We start from the raw sequence: 13,241 nt of genomic DNA on the forward strand, positions 1-13,241 counted from the left end.
ACAATAAGTGTCTACAGTTATGTTGAATTGTTAAAGTAATTCACTTTAATAGAGTAAACATGTGTTTTTACTTCTAATTCTGTCTGCCGCTGTTGACAAAACAAGAAAGAGCCCATTTTATGAAAAATGTTAAACATGGGGAGCTTGGCCAATGCATTCACTGCACAGCCAAGACCTACATCTATGATAATACACCTCTATATTTTGGATTTGAACAACTTAAAAGCTGTTTTTACCACATTTTCAACAACCAGTGGCTTACTTCCTAGATAATCTAACTAATGAAGTAAAAAGACATGCTCATACTGTGCACACACAAAAATAAAGTGTTTATGCAAGATGCCATTGACTTGAGAGGGCTATTTATTTTGCTAAATGCAGGTACTAATTAGGCCACTTTCACCACTCTCAGATTACTGTCACCACCGTCAGTTCTTAAGTCACCACCGTAAGAAGGAGTTTTGGACATTTTAAAGGAATGTGCTTACAACATTTTCCTTAGGAGTTGTTGAAATATCAAAGTAATAGCCAATTTAAGCCTACACGAATATTTGTGAAATTACAAAAAAATGTTTGTTGTATTTAGGCGTTAAGTAAGCATCGTTTGACGGTACATATTTTAAAATCAGAACACATGAAACAGTATTAAAATAGAACAAAAGTGAATTTTCAACATTTAAAGGCATATGTGTGAACCAAAAAATACACATAATCACTTAAAAACTCCAGATACATATGCAACCAAATCAATACAATTTTAATAACTTTTAATTGTGTCTGACGGTGTTGACAAAAAACAAGCTATGGTCGGAGAAAAACCTGATTTCTGAAAAAAATACATAATGGGGAGATTGGCCTTGTGCATTTCTGAAAAGCCAAGACCTTAGTCTACAAGGATATACCATATAATTTTGTAATTCACTTTGTTTTTTTCTGTCAACATTACAACCTGTTTTAGCCACTTTCTGAAGAATCAGTGATATAAGAGCGTAGGTCACAACAGCCACACAAAGCACAGCACCAGGGCCGCTGACAGCTGTTGCTGGGCCCAGGACAAAGGCATCTGTAAGGGCCCCCTACCTTATAGGCTACACACAATGTATTGGGAACTCAATTATGGGCCCCCCTGGGGCCCGGGAAAACATACCCCTTTGTCCCCCCTTGTCGGCAGGCCTGAACAACACCAGGGGGAGAACAAAGGAAAAATTGTCCTATTTAACCACTGGAGGTAAAGACAGTGGTGAGCGACTCTGTTTTCCTGTGTGTGTGTGTGTGTGTGTGTGTGTGTGTGTGTGTGTGTGTGTGTGTGTGTGTGTGTGTGTGTGTGTGTGTGTGTGTGTGTGTGTGTGTGTGTGTGTGTGTGTGTGTGTGTGTGTGTGTGTGTGTGTTTGCGCGTGCGTGTGTGTGTGCGTGTGTGCACTGCAGACAGAAAAGGGTTGGGGGGAACACATGGAGAGAGAGAGAGAGAGAGAGAGAGAGAGAGAGAGAGAGAGAGAGAGAGAGAGAGAGAGAGAGAGAGAGAAGAAGAAGAATAGACAGACTAATTTGGCACAAGTCATGCATACACAAAACACTAAAAAGAGGCTGGCTTACATCAGACAGGCTTTCTAGAGACTGCGCGGTTTGAGGCGGATTCAGCTGGAAAACTTGGAAACTGCCTGTAAAGTTGGTTAGATTGTGAAAGGGACTGATAGTTGGCCTGCTTTCCATGTGTGAACATGCTAATCTGGTTTATTTTTGGTGACTAATTCTGCAGGTTCAATTGTAATAGGCTACCATAAGTTCATGATAGCTACAGTAACCAAAAGAAATCATTGAACAAGGCACTGAGCCAATCACTATATTATTAACACATTGAGTTTCTCCACATATGCACATAATTGTACATGTCTGAAAGTTAAGTGGCCTATGTATAAAAAGTAGGCTATGTCAACTGTGCAAGCTGAAACTTAAATTAGATTGCAAATGACTGTTTTTGCTGTCTGTGGAGGTGGTGCAATTTCAAAAAAGCGTCCTCTTATGAAACGGACTGACCTTCTAGTGCCCTTAAAGGAATGCGGAGCCACCATCGGGGCATGCAGTCTGGAGTACAAGATCAACATTTTTTTGTTCTACGAAGGTGATGTCACATGTGCGGATGGCGCGAGGTTCACAGCGCCTTGGATACGTCAGCCCTCAAGCTTCGCGTCTCCAGGGAGAGCAGTAACCTTGCCGTTGCAATTACACAAACACTGAACACAGGGATTGGTTTAAATGTGTCTATGCTGTACACAAATCTATCAGTTATGCAGCACACGTGAAGATTGTTGCATAGCGCACACAACGTCGTTTGTCTAATTGTCTCCGAGACAAATAGGCTAAAAAGTTTGTCCAAGACGGCAGTCATTTTCAGTGAAAGCCAGGGAGATTTAAAACTCATGGTGTAAAAGCTCTTTTGTCAGATTAACCCTGTGTTGACAGGAACACCGTTTGCACAACTGAAATATTTGATCCATAGAGTTCTACGGATAGAGCAGGGAATTTCACATTTGCCAACATTGTGTAACGCATAGTCTATTACAGCAGTAACAATGTTTTCAGATATAGCCCAGAGATAATTTAGTGCCTAAGAGAAACACATTCAATACCACACTCAGTCGGGCTACTTTGCGCGTGTATTCAAGTTCATCCATGAGCCGAGGCAAGCGCAAAGCGCGATGTCGCCAAATTATGTCATTGTTTACGCAGACCAGCCATGAAACGAACCAACGATCATTGGTAACACAGCTGGTGGTCAAACAACTTGTAATGCAACCATCATAATAAATACATTGTCATAAAGATATTGTGGAGGTAACTTCGCTGTGACTCCACCGATGGCTGGTTATTGACACATCCCATGCGACGGCGATAGTCAGAGCAGCGCATCATAGTAGAACGATTGAATGCATGGCTCACATCCGAAATACACTCACCCTTTCACCTGTTTCCACCTAATGTTGTTTTTGGTGTCCTTTCAAAAATCCCTCCATTAATTCCAAAACACTGAAAACCGAGGGATTCTCTTGCAGTTGTAACTTGTCCCACAGGACGAGTTTCTTGTTACAGCAGCACCATGATGGCATGTGTATTACGCCACCCAGTGGTCCATCCTGACATCGCGCAAAGCAACAGGTGTAACACGGGACTTCAGCGCAAATAAGATTCTGGACATCATAATCAGCGTTTGTCCATGATAGGTTTTTATTATTTTAGTTGGTCTACGAGTTGCAGGTCGGAAATTCCTTGTTTTTAATGTAGGCTGCAGCATCCTGCCTATGCTAACTGCGGCATGCCTACTAAAAAAAAAACCCATTTATAACCATTCTTTACTCTATACACCTAGTTGCAGATTAAAATAGCTCTAGTGTGTGCCATTCTAACGCTTTTGGCTGAACAAAAGGGGGTCTAAGGGTGGTAGTCAGTGTGTAGTGGTAGTAGGGTACTGAAAGTGATGACAACTAAACTGTGCAATGTCGAGCTCTGGTGGTATAAAATGAAATTGCAGTTTTCCACATCAGTCTAGGCTCAGACTGTGAAGTTTCACAAACTGCTGCATGGTTGCAGGTCGAATCTCCACTGGTAGGTCCAAATGGAGCAAGCAGTGACATTGTTATTCAGCATGACCACATAATGTAAACCTCTTCACACTGCTGTGTAGCTCACTGCCCACTTGGTTACACTTCATCTCAGTTCTGAATTACAGTGTCCCATGCCCTATTGCATGCAGGTACTGATAGGTCATATACTGTACAGAGACACAACTGAAAGATTCTCAATTGTGCCCATATCTGTAGGCCTACATCTCTCACCACCCAATAGTCTGTGTGGGCCACTCATCGTTTGATATGCACAGATGTTTGCAAACAAATGCAATGAAATGCCTTGCAAATGTCTTGCAAAGAGTTTTTTGGAGCACAGTTCTAGCAGTGTGTGTGTGTGTGTGTGTGTGTGTGTGTGTGTGTGTGTGTGTGTGTGTGTGTGTGTGTGTGTGTGTGTGTGTGTGTGTGTGTGTGTGTGTGTCTGTGTGTGTGTGTGTGTGTGTGTGCGTTGGGTCGGATTAAGATGATCTGGGGTCCCGAGGCTAAAGGTTGCTGTGGGCCCCCCGGAAGGCAAATTTCATGAAAGATTTACATAGACAGTGTCATCATTACAAGGTAGCATCTCTACCAACTGCACTCAACATGACACATTTTTCCCAATATTGCATCCTGTCATAATTCTGCAATTTTTCACTTTTGGCCAATCAGGGGGCCCCGAGCAGGTGGGGGCCCCTAGGCTGCAGCCATAGCTAGCCTGTCCATTAATCCGGCCCTGTGTGTGTGTGTGTGTGTGTGTTAGGGGTGTCAACAATGATCAATTCGGCGATCCGAATCGATGCGGGGCATGGACGATCCAGAATCGATCCGTCAAGTTCCAGAATCGATCCGGCAATTTTTTAAAGTTTCAATTACTTCCATGGATATTTTGGGAGCAAATGAATGTTAAATTAAATAAAAGCTCTTCAAAACATTGCAACACTGATACAGACTGAGACAGATTGATACAGAAAACAGCCAATAAATTGTTGCTCAGTATCTGACTACTTGTATTGCCTCATCATGACTGATTAAACATTTGCTTTGCTTTCAGTAGAAATGTAATGCATTGCAATGCATCGTAGAATTGAGTCGGATCAGATCAGATCGGATCGGATCGCATAGAATCGAATCGAATCGAATCGAATCGCTACCTCCCGAATCGTGATCAAATCGGATCGTGAGGGCAGTGCCGATCCACACCACTAGTGTGTGTGTGTGTGTGTGTGTGTGTGTGTGTGTGTGTGTGTGTGTGTGTGTGTGTGTGTGTGTGTGTGTGTGTGGAGGAGGGAGGGAGGGAGTAACTTTTTCTTGTATTTGGTGCGTCATGAAGAGTGTTATATGAAAGCCATGCTCCTGTTGTTCGCCATCCCTTACTTCCTCCACCGAGATAGAACAGTGAGGTAGCCTACTTTCCTCCACCGAAGTAGAACAACAGAGAGAGGTAGCCTATACCAGAGACGGTCTAAATGAATAGAGAATCTTTGCCTATACCTCACAGGAGATGAGAGTCACTGAAGCATCGCAGGTGTGATTATTTTGTTTATTGTACTTCATTTAATTTCTTTATTATTATTATTAAAGGGCAGTCATGGGTAAGCAGACTTGTAGCCTAAAGGTTGCCAGTTCAACTCCCGAGCCCCCCATCCTCCTCCATGACTGAAGTACCCTGAGAATGGTACCATCCCGCCACACTGCTCCCTTTCGGGTACCATTGGGGGCTGCCCCCTTTCATGGATGAGGAATGCCATTTCGTTGTGTGCAGTTTGCACTTGTGTGCTGTGGAGTGCTATGTCACATTGACAATGGGAGTTGGAGTTTCCCAGTTGGGTTTTCATTATTATTTAGAGCAGGGCCATAGTGCCAAGTGGCACAGCTCTGAATAAAAATGTTTTTAAAATCAGAGATGCTCTGGTGACTCTTTCTCATGTGTCCTTTTCATGTGTCAAAAAGAGGGAAAGAGCAGAGGCACTCTGAGATTTGAGAAAAGTATAAAAAAGCCTTTAATATAACACTGGAAAATCTGTAATGAAAACACATGGGGCTACGCGCGCCATATAATGATTTCTGTTGAATGATGCATCACAGCAGTGTACTACATTGTCAATATTTCCTCAAAAAAACTTCAGTTGCTTGCCACTCTGTCTTTCTAAGACAACTTTTAGGGCTTCACCCACACAGGTTTTCCTGCCACTCTGGGTGCCACTCTGAGGGTAAATTCCATTATCCTAACTCCCGTCCTTGACCTGTGCTTGTAGCCTCATGCTTCGCTGATGCCCCATCTCTGTGGAAAGAACAATAACGCTGCCAGAGCCACAAGAACTTTAAGGGGCCTTTCCCCCATTAAACATACCCATTGCAAATGAGAAAGTGACCTTTTAATTGCACTTTTGCAAGATATTGAATTAAACCTCTGTCATCATCAATGACGTTTTGCAACATCATCACTGTGAGGCTACAAGCACAAGGGAGAACTGGAGTTGGGATAAAAGGAAAGAACCCTGGGTGCCACTCTGGGTGAATTAAGGTTGAGTCTCTACGGCTACGGCTAGCAAACTACTTGGTTGAGTCTCTACGGCTAGCAAACTACTTGGTATCACTCTGCCAAGTATGGAGAGGAAAGGCTGACAACATCATCGCTCAATAATAATATACACATCCACTGTCCCTTTTCAACTCCTGCCGTCTGGACATCACTTTTGTCTGTAAGAAGACAAGGTGAAAAATCATCAATATACAGTAGGGTAGAATGCCCTAATGTGGGACAATTTTTGTCACTTCAACTTTGGTGGTTTATTAAAATTTAATGACAACATTTCAATACAAACAAATTACACCCTTTTCATCCTCTAGTTATGCTCTAATCAAATAAAACCTTTAAAAACATGTTCAGTGTTTCTAATTCGAATAATTTGGATATTAATGTAAGTTGGTCAAAAACCATGGTTATCCCTAAAGTGGGACAATCGGTTTCCTAATGTGGGACAGTGTATATTAAAAGGTCTCTAAAACATGTTTGTGTAAAATATTAATTCAAAATGTGATCTGCCACTCTTTCAGACATATCAGCTACACATTTAGAGCATGTTTTATTAATTATTTTTACTTTCTTTTATTGGTAAATATGACTGAGACTGTTTGAACCCATTGCACACAATTGGTCACTTCAACATGGCAGTTCTATTTGAGGAAAGAACTTCCTGTTTTTGGACCCAAATGTTGTGTTGATAGCTGTGCTCCAGTAGATTAGGCCAGAAAGACTGAAATACACCTTTGATATAGATTTAAATATACATTTTCTTATGTGGACATGGTGTTTGACTTCATAGTAATTGTTTGACTTATTAAATTACTACTTTTACAACTGTCCCACTTTAGGAAAATCTTGTGTCCCACTTTAGGACGCACCTATCCTAAAGTGGGACACTAAAAATATGGTTTAAAAATAAAATATTACATTATTTTATATACACCACACATTATTTTCTGATGAACACATACCTACCCAACATATTTATCAAAAATTTGACAATGTTGTTTTGATTGGAATTGATTTATACCCTAAAGACAAATTTGGCCAAATGCTATGTAATTTGCCATTTGATGGACTTCACCCAGGGTCCTTCTTCTTAATTGTAACCCCTCCCTGGAGTATTACTATACATTTACTAAATTATGATATTATGACAACAGGATGATATGGCTTTTATTTGGTTATAGTTTTGTAAACATTTACCAACTTGGGGCAAAGCTACACCCCTTAAACCTTAAGGTGTCCCACATTAGGCATCGTCCCACTTTAGGGCATTCTACCCTACATAAACAAGAATAACTGTTTAACTGTCAAAAGATTTGTGTCGCCACCTGACAGAGGAATATCAGGTCAAGCAACATCTTGTTCCCTGTTGATCTCCCTCCTGATAGCTTCTTGCTTTTGGCTATTGTTATCAGCCATGTTGACGTGAGTGCTGGTCTCACTGGTTGCCTTGACATGACCTTGCATAAGATTAAATTATTTATCAGCCCATACAAAGATACTCATAAAAACATACACAACCATACGAATCGTATCTTATACTGTAAGAAATGTGACCCTTATAGTGTGTGACATACATGGACATGGAATGTGTATGCCGAAAATAAGAAATGGGGCACTCATATTATATGTTCTGTATACAAATTGGGCAGTCCAAGACTTTTTATGAATCATTCTGTACGTTTTATATAGCCTATCTTTTTGTTATGGGATGGGACAGTTATAAGCAGGGCTCTAAATTAACACACGCCAACCCGCCAAACACGGGTGAAAATTAATTTTGGCTAGTAGAAAAAAATACCTACCCGCCAATTTGGCTAGTAGCGCCCGAGTACAGTAAATTATGAACGGTAAACCGCTGCTCTGACGAACGTTAGACGGCGAGATTTCCTACATTACCCATGGACCCTAGCGTCACGAGGTAGCCTCCCACCATGGGCTTTCCAGTGCAGAGAGCGGCAACTCCATGCTTGCGCGCGCGCGCCAGGATTGAAAACATTTCAGACGACCAGCCTTCTGTCAGCTAAGCTGCGCTCACACAGACAGGCAGCTCTCCTCCTATGCTCTCGTCGCTTTCGCTACAATCTTTTTTAACGTCACTACTGCTATTATTACTATATGAACCTTGCTGTAACAGGCTGCATTTTTGATGCAGCGAGGCCCTGACCGTTTCAATAAAAGGACGCAGATTATGCATAGAGCTACTTCTGTTCTGTAGACTATGTTTTGTGCGAGTGATGAGAATGTGTCGGGGGTTAGAGCAAGGTTCTGTGTGTTGGTGAATGCTAGTAGTAATTCCAACCGTAATAATAGTGACGTTAAAAATGAGTGGTTGTGGAACGAAATAGCGACAAGGGCAGAGGAGGAGAGCTGACTCTCAGAGTAGTGTGACCGTAACTGTCAGTTCAGTTGTCTTCTGAAATGTTCCGAGTCCTAGCGCAACTAAGTTGGATAGCCCACGCCATCGTAAAGACAAAAAAGCAACCAACGACGAAGCTGTGGAAGTAACAAAGGAAGCGAAGATTCCCGAGATATTATTTACTTTTAGTTAAACTATAGGCTTCTTGTCATTTTGTTGCGCGTGGTAGAGAAGAACTCCTCCTCTATCCCCTCCTTTTCCTCTCATCTCTTCTGTGTGGTTTGGCTGTGTGCTTGGTTACTGTATGTTATAGGTCTTTTATGTGAGTGGCTTGTGTGATGTGATTCAGCTGTTTTCAGTGGAATTGAACAAAAAGTAATCGAATTGATTAGGCCTAAGTAATGAAAGTAAAAAATAAAGCAGAAGTAAAGAAAATATATATATATATAGCCTATAATATGCTTATTATGTAGGCATATAGTAGGCTAGCCTATGCAGGCCTATTGTGTATCTGTGTTGTAGAAATAGTTGAACAAAATGACCATAATAATGATAAAAAAAACTAGCCTAATGCATAGTTTATTTTGGCAAGATAAAAAAAATGGCTAGTTGAACTTCTGTTTGGCTGGTAAGAAAAAATGTCCACTAGCCAAATTGGCTGGTGGTGGAAAAAGTTAATTTAGAGCCCTGGTTATAAGTGCATCTGACTTAAGATTGTGAACTCAAATATAATGAAGTTAGCCTCACAAAACTCATGGGACAGTCCATTTGTACTCAGAAGAAATTGTGACAACATGGTGTTTTAATTTTGGTCTGACCATACAGTTTGGGACATTTTGGTGTTAACATGGTAATGCTGAATGATAGAGCTTTGCTTTTGCTCAAAAGACAATGACAAAATTAGGCCATGACAGTTAAAGTGAAATACCGATCATATTTTGTCTGCACAAGTAGGCCTACTGGTTCGTGAATGACTGAAGCTGAAAAGCCTGATTTTCCACCTTTGCAGAACTGTGCAAGGGTAAAAGATGTGAGGCCCCTTGTTTTTTGTTCCTATGATTTGTTTTAGAAAAAAAATAGACTCATGACATACTGAAATACATTGTTTTTTGGACACCTAGAATCATTTATTTAGATTTTTTTTTAAATCAATTTTGATAGAATAATGATGGTATAATTGTAAAAATGTTATGTGGCACCAGTAAAAACTTTGAATTACAAATGCCCACTGGTTAAAAACATACAGTATAGGTTCACAAACTTTGATATTCATTCACCATCAGAAGGCCTGTAAAGTTTGATTGAAAGTTTTGCCATCTCAGATGTTGCAACACTTCACACTATTTGCACGCCATATTAACTTCATACAGTATTTCATTGCCTGTCATTGTGTGACTGTGAAATCTCTAATGTCGACATCAATCTAAACTTTTACCTGAGGCAATATATTTTGTATGTTGGTGTTTCGGTTTCACCATATGAGAATGTCAACATACAAATACAGTCATCTCACTAGTTAGGGCACCCAACAGTTGCTGTGTAGTACAGATTTAATTTGCATCATATTACTATTGGTACTTTGCATAGCCATAGCGTAGAAATCTAGATGCCACCTGCGGTCGCAACTTTTTCTGTTGGGGTTTAGCACGCTAGGCTTCTTTGTATGCAAAATAAAATGTTAATGTTGCTTTACAGAAGACTCTGGCACTAAATCATATGGGAAATACTGGTTGCACCAATTGATGCAGACTGGTTACAGGTTTGTGTCAATTGGTGTCACAGTCATTTTCTATAAATATATTGTTGGAAATATATGTAGGAAATTTGATGGATTTGTCAAAAATGATTTAACAAATGCCAGAGGGGTTCTGAATTTGAAATGTATACAGCAATATCACTTAAAATTCCATTCTGAAATAATCTAATCTGTTTTCAAGTGATGGAATGATATTGTAATTGTTTTTGGCAAGCACACTTTCACACTGTGTAGGCCTAATTGAAAGTAAATACCTAATATGACACTTTTTATTACTGTTGTGCTATTTGACATTTTCTGGAACAACCAGACATTCATTTAAAAGCTATTTGACATTTAAATAAACACACAGAAATACAAAATAAACATATTCAGCCAACCTGATGAAAGCGTTAGAATAATGTATTGAAACACTTTATAATTTCTCATTGTACAAACCCTTTAGTTTCACTGACCCACATTAGCTTTTGGTTGGCGTAGGCTGGGCGCTATGGGGCCAAACTGTCCCACCAGGGTGTGAAGTGAAGAGCCAGTGCCTGACAGCTTTGGCTGGGCCCAGGACAAAATCACCTGAAAGGAGCCCCCTACCCAATATTAGATGTAATGAGGACCCAATTATGGGCCCCCCATCTCCCTGGGCCCGGGACAGCAGACCCCGTTGTCCCCCCTTGTCAGCTTCCCTGTGAACAGCAGGATGGCACAGAGCCCCTGAGGGCTTCTCTAAATGTGCACTTAAAATCAGCTGCAATAAGACACAGATGACTGCGAAAATCTGGCAAAATAAAAGTCCCTGGATAGTCTGGTTTAAAAAAAACTCAAACTTGTTAATTTAACAACATGTTGGGCCTAGATCAAGATATTGAGCATAAAAAGGTCAGTTGGTAAAAAAAGTCACAAATGAAGTCGACAGCTGTCATTTTTTTTCAAGATAAGATTGCTGATTTACACAATGTTGACTGAAATCATACAAGAATTCATTTCTCACAAGGAACCCTGATAGCAAACGGACATTGAATCAGCACAGATTTTTGTCAAATCAACACGGAAAAAATGCCCAACGTTGTTGATTCAACTTCCCTCAAGGAAGCCGTAGTGAAATGTTTTTAGGCATTCAGTTTGACAAGTAGGTCTAGGCCTAATAGGAGGCACCCAGTCTCTAGCTTAAAATTAGATATAATTCCATTTTACATGATTCCATTTTTATACAGCTGAACATTGCTTAATAGCCTACGCTTAACATGCCCTCTTTGGCATGTTGAGGTCTAATGTTGCATCCACACCTAATATAACTTGAAATAGGCAACTATGCCAAATGCCTACAGAATAGGCCTAATAATTCAAATTTAAAAGTAATTATAAATCCAACTACATTTTCGTCACTTCTGAACTATTACATAGTTTTCCTTTTTTCAACAGTTGATGGTCCAAGAGTCATGACCGCTGCTGACTGAACACTGCAGTAGACTCTTAGGGCGTATTCACACCTACCACGTTTGGTCCGGACCAAAGGACCAAACGGACCAGGTTCGGACCTTTTGGGATGGTCTGAATACAAACCAGCGAATCCTGGTCCGGACCAAACAAGCGGACCGAGACCGAGCTGAAAGGTCGGACTCGGTCCGGATCAAACGAACCCTGGTGCGGACCTTTTGGAGGTGTGAAAGCAGACCGGACCTAATCCCAGACTTTTTGCTTTTTTGTACCTCGGGAGCTTCCGTCGTTTTTCGAGATTAATGGGAAACAGAGTGTAAACAAAGCGACTCCACAACTTGTCATGTCCATGTCTTTGGTGTAAATTCGACAGAGTGGTTTGTTTGCAACAATATTAATATTAATAAAATAATAGCCTAAACTATCGCAATCGTGGGCGTAGGCTACATCATTGTAGGCTATACGGCCATTCATATTTTCAATGAGGATGGCTTGTCAGTGGAGCACAGGAAAGGAAAAAGAGACTGTTAATTTAGCCTACCTATCACAGCATTTTAAATGTTGATTGGGGCAAATCCGAAAAGCATCTACTGAAGAAACGGAAGAAAACACTGTAGTCCGCACAGTATGGATTCTGATAATGATGGCAATAATTACGACGTTATCCCCCTGGCTTGCTAGCTGTGCGTTGGATGGATGTAGGCTAGTGGAATAGCCTAGGCTACTTGAAGAAGTTGTGATGAAGACAACGAAGGTAATTCATTAATTTACCCGCTGTGGTGGCATGTTGGCAAGTTTGTATGATCCAAACGCTATGCCCGTGCTCATCATGTTACTTTTTTCTTGATGGAGTGCGTGAAATATTGCTGCAAATGGTAGCCAATATTCCTATACGAAGTATCCAAATGACAGTGGAGCGCACTGTTTATTTTCGAGAAGAAAGAATGGCGTGGTGCTTGGAATAAGCTCGCCAATGTTTCACATTGAGCCTGTTTTGCGTTGTTCCCAGACATCCCAAGTATAAAACACTGATTGCAGGGAGGTGGTTATCCTAATATTGATGACTAAACCAACCAGCAATCTCGCCCGCACGCTATATGACATTATAAGAAAGAAAGAAAGAAACAGGGATAAAATGTAGGCCTATCCCAACTCGCGGGATCAATCAATTGGCTATCAGGAAGACTCCCTTCATGTCATGAACTTCAGATAGTCTGCGATATAGGCTATTTCGTGTGAGCGCCATGCCATACATGCCGTGAACGTTTATTTTACACGCCGCTGAGCTCTTTGGATACTTGTAGGACATAGCCTTAACTTGTTGCGCGTGTCGTTTCTGACCAATAGCTGAACGACCTCAGGGCGCGTGGCTTTGTTGTCGATTTTGGTCCGCTTACTGAAATGTACAGTCTGAAAGCCAACCGCACCAAATTTTTAAAATTAGGTTCGGACCAAACAAAGTGAACTATCGGACTTTCCTGGTCTGAATACGCCCTTAATTTGATGTTCTTCAACCGGATACTCAGCGTTGGGAATAGTGTTACATTGTGGCTTCTTGAAAAA

The 13,241-nt window shown here is 40.9% G+C and overlaps 1 protein-coding gene across 1 annotated transcript in view; it reads right to left on the reverse strand.

The window, feature by feature from the left end:
* veph1 (ventricular zone expressed PH domain-containing 1) overlaps positions 1-3,055 on the reverse strand; it is a 154,799-nt gene extending 151,744 nt beyond the window's left edge. Inside the window, exon 1 of the mRNA XM_063205321.1 lies at positions 2,955-3,055. The gene's annotated coding sequence lies outside the window, so the exon portion shown is untranslated. The remainder of the gene's footprint in view (positions 1-2,954) is intronic.
* Positions 3,056-13,241: the final 10,186 nt, after the last annotated feature.

This window comes from Engraulis encrasicolus, chromosome 8, assembly GCF_034702125.1.
Source record: "Engraulis encrasicolus isolate BLACKSEA-1 chromosome 8, IST_EnEncr_1.0, whole genome shotgun sequence".
Taxonomy (NCBI): Eukaryota; Metazoa; Chordata; class Actinopteri; order Clupeiformes; family Engraulidae; genus Engraulis; species Engraulis encrasicolus.